Source organism: Dipteris shenzhenensis, chromosome 2 (assembly GCF_047967505.1).
Source record: "Dipteris shenzhenensis isolate YYH24624 ecotype China chromosome 2, Dip_SZ_1.0, whole genome shotgun sequence".
NCBI lineage: Eukaryota > Viridiplantae > Streptophyta > Polypodiopsida > Gleicheniales > Dipteridaceae > Dipteris > Dipteris shenzhenensis.
Window position 1 is genome coordinate 37093938 of NC_141597.1, and position 10177 is coordinate 37104114.

Genomic DNA, 10177 nt, shown 5'->3' on the forward strand with positions numbered 1-10177 from the left:
TAGCCCTTCTGAGTAACTTGTATTCTTCTATCCTAGTCCTTCCACAAACACTCTCTTCTTTCATCCATCCTAATAACTTGTATTATTCTATCCTAGTTCTTCCACAAACACTCTCTTCTTTCATCCATCCTAGTGCTTCTCATTAACTTGTATTCTTCCATCCTAGTCCTTCCATAGACACTCTCTTCTTTCTTGCATCGTAGTCCATCTCCCTTTCTTTATCATCTCCCCACCCATGGATGTCCTTGGCATTGTCGAAGACGTGGAGTTCAGAATTAACAATCTCAAAGAATGGATTGCTGACCAAGGAGCATAGAGAGAGGCCAGAATTCGACAAGGTTCTCCTTTGACACACATGGAGAGAGAGGAATTTGATGCACAAAGGCATGTAGAGAGGGAGGAGACTCTCAAGATAGCAGAGAGTGAAAGACTTTTAAGACGTATGATAAAAGCACGACAAGATCTCTTAGACTTCTTAAGTAACCTGCATTATCACAGCTCTCATCATGGGCAATTTGATGCGGATGTTGCTGAGAGAACAATAAGAGCCTCTCAGAGAAATTAAAAAGAAACAATTTGTGATTGCTTAAATTTCTTCTTCGCATGTAATTATGTTGAGGATACAGCTGTGGAGGCAGTGAAAGACTGGGTTGTTGAGAAGATAAGAGAGACCAATGAGGAGATCTTCTAGACTTTGGGTGATTAAGAAGATAAGAGAGACTGTATTAAGGTGTTTTTTGACACCATATGGCTTTGAGTTATATGATCTACTTCTTGTACAAATGTGATGTGCTCTTTTTGAAATGTACTCTAGTTTTCATAACATGTCACACCTTTTTTTCTAATTTGATTTTTTAAAATCTTACTTTTTGTCTCTTTTAACAATGTGATGTCCTCTATTTTTAATGTACTCTAGTTTTAATAACATCTCACATCATTTTTTCTAATTTGATTTTTTAAAATCTTCCTTTTTGACTCAATGTTTTGTTTTATAAGAGCCTCTTTTTTTTAAATGTTTTATCCAAAATTATCTCACAAAATGAATTTGGACAGTGCACGAGTCCAAAATTAATGAAATAGGTGTTCATAATCCTATTGCATATGTCAATACTGCAATTTATCAACATAGAAACATATGCATTTGGCATTAATTTGATACATCTAATATACCAAATAAAAATTGACAGTTGCTACAAGTTTAATTTTGTTTTTTAACACCACATTTATATGATGGATGTCAAAGATCTATAACAATCCTATTGCATATATCAATACTGTAATTTAATTTACTCCGATGAATCTTCCTAATGCAACATCTATAAATTAGCTTTTGTTTGTGGTTTCGATGCGTATGAAACAACAAACATCTTTCTTTCACTAGCAAATCAACAAATGTTTTGGCCATGGAGCCATGTTCACATCTATTAAGGCCTTTTGCCATCGCAACATACGGAAGCTTGTTGTTTGGGTTCTAGGAATTGGGAAAGTATTGTGCATGGTCTAGTCTCCCCCAACATAATTGAAACTTGGGTCCTCAATGGAGCTAATGATTCAATAAAAAACATCAAATTTTACTTTTGAAGTGACTATATTTTATTTCGTGGGAATTGGGATTTTCCCAAATTCTCTAATATAGTGTTTTTTCCTCTTTCCTTTTCTTATGCTTATGCTTATGCTTTTCCTTCTCTTATGTTTATGCTCTTTTCCCCTCTTCTTTTTGTTCCCTCTCTTCTCTCTTCCCCTCTTCCTTATCTTCTTTTCATAAGCATATGCCTATGCCTATGCCTATGCTTATGCTCATGCATAAGCACAAGCATATGCTTTCTCTCTTTTTCTCTTATGCTCATATGCTAATGCATAAGCATAAACATATGCTTTCTTTCTTTTTCTCTTATGCTCTTTTTCCCCTCTTTCAATATCTTTTCCCCTCGTCCTTCTCTTATGCTTATGCTCTTTTTCGCTCGATCTTTCTTATCTTCTTTTCATAGGCATATGCCTATGCCTATGCTTATGCTTATGCATGAGCATATGATGCTCATGCATAAGCATAAGCATATGTCTCCTTCTCCTTCTCCTTCTCCTTCTCCTTTCCTTCTCTTCTTTTCCCCTCTCCTTCAATCTCTTTTTCTCCTCTTTTTCCCCTCTTGTTTTTCCCCTCTTTCAATCTCTTTTCCCGTCTTCCTTCTCTTATGCTTATGCCCTTTTTCCCTCTTCCTTATCTTCTTTTCATAAGCATATGCCTATGCCTATGCTTATGCCCCTCTCCCAACACTTGTGCTCCCTCTCCACCCTTCTCCCTCTTTGCTTGTGTGAAAGGGAGTTTTTCAAGAATGTGTGTCTCTTTAAGCAATGTAGGTTCATTTTTTGTGAGATTTTGTTTTGTGAGTGTTGAAGCATGTTTCTCCTTGTGTTGCTAAGCCTATGTGCTAATTTTCATGCTTGATTTTCAGAGGTTAAGGACAAAAAATGAGATTTGGTGAAAGAAATCAAACGAGCTGACATACAAAAGCATATACATCGCAAAGTATATGCAAACTACTACTACTACAGCTCATCCGAATCATCATTCTCATTCTTGTCCTTGTCGTGCTGGCCTGATCCTTGGCCCTCATGAGTTGTGTCTAATCCTTGGCCCTCGTCGAAGCCATGTAAGCCTAATCCCTCGTCATCACCACTCACCTCCATTGATGGGATGTTCGAGCTTTGATTCTAAGAGTGAAACCATATTAATTGGAAATTAGATTCGAAATTAAAGAATAAAACAGTTTAAAAAGTGTAATTACAAGTAGGAATAGACTTATACCGTGTGAGCAGCCACCTCAGACCATGGCCTCCATCTCAATAAACCACAGCCTTGTTCCTATGGGAAATGCGCGTCTCACCTTTGATGTTGCGCCCTGTCAGTGTCTGCAAACACATTCACAACACTTCCATGCAGCCCGAACTTGCCCTCGTATGACAATTCCCAAATCTGTGCGAATGGTAGTCTTATAGCTATGAGTCTTTCTTTGATCCTATTAAGACTGGAAACATGTTGCGTAGGGGGTTGTATATTAACGAAATTAAAGTTAGGTATCTTGTTCTTTCAAATCTCTTTTATGCAGAGGCCACACATGTGTGCTTGTTCGATATGGAACTCTCCATGCCCACTGTCTAGCATTTCCAGCAGGCCCGTGAATTGGATAGGAATCTTCTTTAGATTTGAGGCAAACTTAAGAGTCCCATAGCTTGCGCAGGCATGGCTAGGTGTGTCTTTGATTTCTTCCTTGTACACTTGTTGTTGGTTCTTGCAAGCTCTTTTGCGTTTGCCTTGCATACTAGAATGCCTTGGTTTTATGGGCATATGGCATTCCAAGTTTGGGTGTGTGTCGAGTACTGTCTCGATCGCAGGCACTACTTTCATAAATGCAAGCACTGGGGAAATATTTGGTGTGCACCTGATCATATATATCTTGCTACAGATGCTGGGAATGGTGTATCTGTACTTGGTCTATTATTCATTGAAGACCGAAGCAACCTTGCTTGCAGGGTGTTCGTGCATCCTTTGCAAAAGTGTTTTCAAGCATAGCTCCCCCTCTTTGGACCATTGAGTGTAGGGCCTTTTTTCCCATAATTTGACCAATGGGGCAACGAATGTGGGACAAGACCAATCATTCATTAGTATTTTGTGTCGTGTCAAACCCTTGACATTGTCGATGCTAATCTCCTAGACCATAGAAACACCTTCATGTAGTACCAAATTGAAGCACAATTTTAACGATTTATACAAGCGTAGTAAGCAATCATGCACAAGATATCTTGATGTGCAAGAGCGTTGTAATAAGTACTTCACTTCGTCCCTTGTGGGCGTAGCCTCATCCCTGTGTGTTTTCACTGCACTAAGCCTGCACCAAGGCAATGCACCTTTGGAATGTGTTGCGACAATATGTTCATGCAAGATATGTAGCAACTGCTCATATATATGGACCCTGGTGAGGGCTAGAACACATCTCATTATGTCTGGAGTTTTATGCAGGCACTGCATGGGAGTTCCATTGACTTCAAAAGTTTCAGAGTTTAGTACAGCATGCTGTTGTGTTTATGCATTGTTGGTGCTATCCATCCATAAAATCAAACAAGAAACTTTGTTCTGTTTCTGCATTGTTCAACAACTCAACAACCAAGAAGCATAACAATGACGAAATAGAATATAATCTAAGGACAACCAAGTACAACTACGCTTTACTGTACATAAATTCAATGCAAGTAGTTTTATTTCCTTCCCAATGTATTTACAATCTTTCATCTATTTAGCAAGTAGTATGCACAAAGGCTGAGCAAATATTATTATGAAATACTAACAAAATCATTGGGAAAAGCATCTAGGCATCTCATACGAATGCAGTGACAAAACCAAAGCCACCAATACACACGGGCCCTATTCCGATGCTTAAGCACCAACATTTAGCGCGTGCGGGGCACTAATCATCATCGGTAATCAAAGCGGGATTTGTTAAGTGTCGCGATATAGTGACTTTAGACAAGTGTCACTATATAGCAACACTTACTAAACTTGTGAATGGTCGTTATATAGTGACACTGAGACAGTTTCCTATAGCAATGTTTTACACAAAGTGTTTTTTCTCATACTAACCTTTAAAGATAGTTTTTCCCAATGATAATTTTTTGTTCCTTTTGATACATGTTTGATCCTTTGAGAGAATAAAAGTACAAGAGCATGTACATCAAGTTTGAAGCTCATATATTCATGTTCAATTTTGATATGAAAAAAATCAATGAAGAGCATTTACATCAATGGCTTCATCCTGAGCCAAGTCTAACACACCAAACAAGTCTATCTCTAACTCTATACTAAGTTGATCTCCTATACCATCATCGTACTCTAGCATCGTACATTCACCTAAGACTTGATCATCTTCTTCAATAAACTATGGTGATTCTTGATGCTCATCATCTTCTTCCTCAATATCATGATCTCCATCTTCCTCCCGTACAATGTCATTATGTGCATCTTTCTATTGGCTCATATTGTGATCATCAATGGATCTTTAAAAATGAAAGCTTCGATTAATTAAATCATTAGTATGCCCCTGCTCACAATGCTCGAGAAGAACAAAAGTATCATGTTCATCGATCCAAATTTTGGTGGAGTCTATTGCAAGGATACTGCTACTATCTTTTCTCACTGTCACATAGGGACTGTTCTAAATAGTTCTAAACCATTTTACATCAAGAATGAAAATACTAAATCATCTGAAATTGATTTCATAGATTTCGCATATGGTCCCATAATAATCCAACTACGAGGAGAAAAGATTGGTATCCGAAGCACATCGGCTATCTTGTGTGAAGTTAGCCATGACTCCACAATCATACATGGCTCTCTTTAAATCAATGCATTCCACGTGAAAATGTCATCCATATGACCATAATGCACTATACTACTATGCGGAAATAGAGAAGGGGAGAAGCTCATGCATGAGCTTATGCTTCTCTCATTCTCTATTTCCGCATAAGCATAAGCTTATGTGGAAATAGAGAATGAGAGAAGGGGGAAATAGAGAAGGGGGAAAGAGAGAAGCATGAGCTTATGCGGAAATAGAGAATGAGCTTATACGGAAATAGAGAATGAGCTTATGCTTCTCTCATTCTCTATTTCCAGCAGGCCGGTGAATTGGATAGGAATCTTCTTTAGATTTGAGGCAAACTTAAGGGTCTTGCAGCTTGTGCAGGCGTGACTGGCTATGTCTTTGATTTCTTCCTTGTACACTTGTTGTTGGTTCTTGCAAGCTCTTTTGCATTTGCCTTGCGTGCGGGAATGCCTTCCATTTATGGGCATATGGCTTTCCACTTTCAAGTTTGGGTGTGTGTCGAGCACTGTCTCGATCGCAGGCACTGCATTCACAAATGCAGGCACCGAGGAAATATTTGGTGTGCACCTGATCTTATATATCTTTCTACAAATGATGGGAATGGTGTATCTATGCTTGGTCTATTATTTATTGAAGACCAAAGAAACCTTGCGTGCGGAGTGTTTGGGCATCCTTTGCAAAAGCATTTTCAAGCGTAGCTCCTCCTCTTTGGACCATTGAGTGTAGGGCCTTCTTTCCCATAATTTGACCAGTGGGACAACAAATGCGGGACAAGACCAATCATTCATTAGTATTTTGTGTTGTGTCAAACCTTGACATTGCCGATGCTAATCTGTTGGACCACAGAAACACCTTCATGTAGTACTAGATTGAAACACAATTTTAATGATTTAGACAAGTGTAGTAAGCAATCATGCACAAGATATCTTGATGTGCAGGAGCATTGTAATAAGTACTTCACTTCGTCCCTTGTGGGTGTAGCCTCGTCCCCATGTGTTTTCACTGCACTAAGCCTGCACCAAGATGATGCACCTTCAGAATGTGTTGCGACAATAAGTTCATGCAAGATATGTAGCAACTGCTCATATGTATAGACCCTGGTGAGGGCTAGAACACATCTCATTATGTCTGGAGTTTTACGTAGGCACTGCATGGGAGTTCCATTGACTTCAAAAGTTTTAAAGTTTAGTACAACATGCTATTGTGTTGATGCATCATTGGTGCTATCCATCCATAAAATCAAACAAGAAACTTTGTTCTGTTTCTGCATTGTTCTACGACTCAACAACCAAGAAGCATAACAATGATGAAATAGCATATAATCTAAGGACAACCAAGTACAACTGCGCTTACTGGGAAGACAGCTTCACTTTCTCCTAGTTGGGCATATCCTGCAATTAGTGCATTCTATGAGGTATCATTTCAAACCGGAAGCTTGTCAAACGCTTCCTGTGCTTCTACAAGCAAGCCACATTGGGCATACACATCCACCAAGGTGCTGCCAACAATAAGATCTGTTTCCAGCCCCTTTGTAGCAATCTCAGCATGTATCTCTTGGCCCTTGTTTATGGCTCCTATGCTGCCACAAGCTTTCAAGCTGCTAACAAATGTGATAGCATCTGGAGAGACACCCTCTCTTTGCATTTGTTCAAAACAATTCAGCACTTTCTCACAAAAACCACGTTTAGCATATCCTCCAATTAGAGCATTCCACGATGCAACTCACAAGGGTCAGGGATCAAGCTACATGATGGGGACGAGGACGAGAATGATAATTCGGATGAGTAGTAGTAGTAGTTTTCAAATACTTTGCCATGTATATGCTTCTATATGTCGGGTCATTTCAGCAATTTTGTATCACCCTTTTTAAAAGGGTAATTTTGTAACAAACAATGTTGTATATCTTCAACATGTATATGCTTCTGTCGCTTGCTCATTTGAGTGATTTTGTATCACCTTTTTCACAAGGGAAATTTTGTAACAAACAAAATTCATTTGTAATTACTATTAAAAAAACATTAGTGGGGCAAAAGAGGGCTTGCTGTGGCCCTGTTTAGCCCCACTAATGTTTTTTTTAGCTTCTGTTAATCATTTCTATATAGCAACATTTACCAATGTTACTATATAGGGATTTTTACTAGTGTCGCTATATAGCAATGTTTATTAGTGTCAATATATAGCGACGCTTATATAGCGACCATTCTTTTTTGATGCTAATAGTGACGTAAATATCGACCTTTGCGCCTGTCAAAAAAAAACTTTTTAGTGTAAAAAAGGTTAGTATTTCCATTGAAAAAGGGCCTGTGCCTTGTAGTGAGCTATTGATAGTGAATTGTCCTTAGGGACAATGGTCCATGAATAGATTTTGGGTTGCAACCATACTACGACTGTGGTATTCCATGAACAAATGGCACAGTCCTGACACATCTTCAACATTGGAGCTGCGGAGCTTCACATCAACCTCAGTACTGTCACACAGAACAATGCATCCCTTCAATGATGCAACTATGAAAATATCTTGCATGCTTGCACAAGAGTAGCAAAATGGTTTGGCGAGGGCGTGGCTCACGCAAGAGCCAAAGCACTTAGCACATTGGAACTCCATAAGAGGGCCATTCAGCTCAGTGAATTCCAAAACACCATTGACCTGTCCATAAATACGAGAGATAGTTAACCATTACAACGATGCTTCTTCAATGAACAAATACACATGCGAACATCTCTTTCTAGATCAGTTTTACCTACTGGTCATAGCCAAATTTAGATACTTGATGTGTGAAGGCTTCCTGCAAAGTTGTACGCAACCTCCCTTCCAGTACATCTGCAAGAATAGTGAAGTTAAAGATGGCCAATGAATGATGACCCCGCATGTAAGAGATGTTTTGCGCAACGTACATAACAATTGCCATCTTGTTGAATTTGTGGGTGATGCATGTCACTATGGGTCTCTGATCACTGACAAATGAAAGCTGTATGGTCACAAGAGATCCGTGTTAGAAAGTAAGTAAATGTGGGGAGTGCAAAGACAAAACAATTTTGCTACTTACTATTGTGTGGTCTTCGGCATTCAGCCCATCAGAAACTATAATCTAGTCAGACTGAGGTCCCTCCAGATCAACCTTCACTACCACAAAAGCTATCATCTTCATGGCAACAGTGAAAGGAACCTTCCCAATTTGCATTTGCTGAGATACCCATGGCACATAAAGGCTAATGGTTGTGTTTGGAACAAATGATGGAATACCATCAAAAGGCTCCCCTTTGATGACAGTCGTGGTTGCATCCACATGCAGGGAGACCAACGAAGTCCCACCTTCACCAGGTGACTTGGCTACAATGGCCAGGCCCTCTATTCAGTAAAACACATCTACATTCAAAGTGTCTCTATGTTGGGAGACATATATGTGTGGCACGTGCAGGGTGACTGTTTGCCAACAATCACAATCGGTCAAGTCTACTCACATGTATACCGCGTACGGGGCATCTTTGTCCTTGAATGTGCCATACCTTGAGAGTACTTGTCCCTCGAATGCAAATTGATAGTCGATATACTCAGACAGGGCACTGACCTTCACCACAGGCAAAGAGTTTGAGCTAGAAGCCTTTGGAAAGTTGGGGATGAGTGCTTTGCATAGAGGATGGGTAGTGGGGAGGGTGGGTTCAAAAGCTTGGTTGGCATCAGCAAAAATTTCCTCTTTCTTAACTACAAAGCCTGCACCTAAAATGAATACAAAAGGGATTTAGGGAATAGTCACATTGATATTGCGGGTGTGCAAACATGGCAAAAATATTTAAAGTCTTGTGCGGAAAAAAGAGTAGTTTCTGTTGCAATCATGCCGGCCTTACTACACAAATCGGCTTTCTATGTGATATTGTTTCCACATGGCGTTAATTGATTGAATGCATGCAACACATTGTTGAAGTTGGAGTTGGGTGTGAGTTGACATCCACATCGTCATTTTTTAAACTTAAAGGCATGTAGTATGTCGTTCAGGTTGGAATTAGGAGAGATACATTATTCGTTCAATGTTTATTGTTCTTGGATTTGACTTAAATATTTCTTGTAAATGTCCTTAGCTCAAAACAATTGTCTTCACATAAGAAAGTAGACCTCATAGAATGGGGATAACAATGTAATATAAACACTCAAATACTTTTTGTAAATTTCCTTAAGTATGAACAAATCAAACAAGGCAGCGGCAATGCATCATTGGGAAGTCACAGGACAGAAAAATGGTCCCTGAAGGCGCACTTTGCGATTCGGAGGGACCGGTGGCTTGTAGAATGTGGGGGTGGAGACTGAGCTCCATTTTGAACTCAAAGAACTCAATTTTTGGATCCATGGGGAATAAGGAGGGTAATTGAGTGATAAGCGAATTGGTGGAAGGGAGGAGGCTAAGAACATTAACTAGGGGCTGAACTATTGGCTAGAAGAGGGTAGGGAGATGGGGAAATTCTAGCAGATTTTTATTATTTTTGCTATGGTGGCAACAACTCAAGGGGATAGGGGGTCTTTTTATAAATTTCAGTATCCCTACGGTCGGGGCAGCAAAAGGGAGGTAACAATAAAGAATTGACTTAAAGTGTTTTTAGAGCTTCCTCAAAGAGGCCACAAGGTTAAACTGAGAACTATCAAGTAGGAACAATACACATGATTTTATGCATTGTACAAACACTACACATGATTTTATGCATTGTACAAATAGTGCCTAAATATTGTTATCAGGGGCCTCCACCAAATTTTGAAGTTAGTCTTGCATTTGCAAGAGGATATGTATTTAAATTGGGAATAGGGCCAATTAATT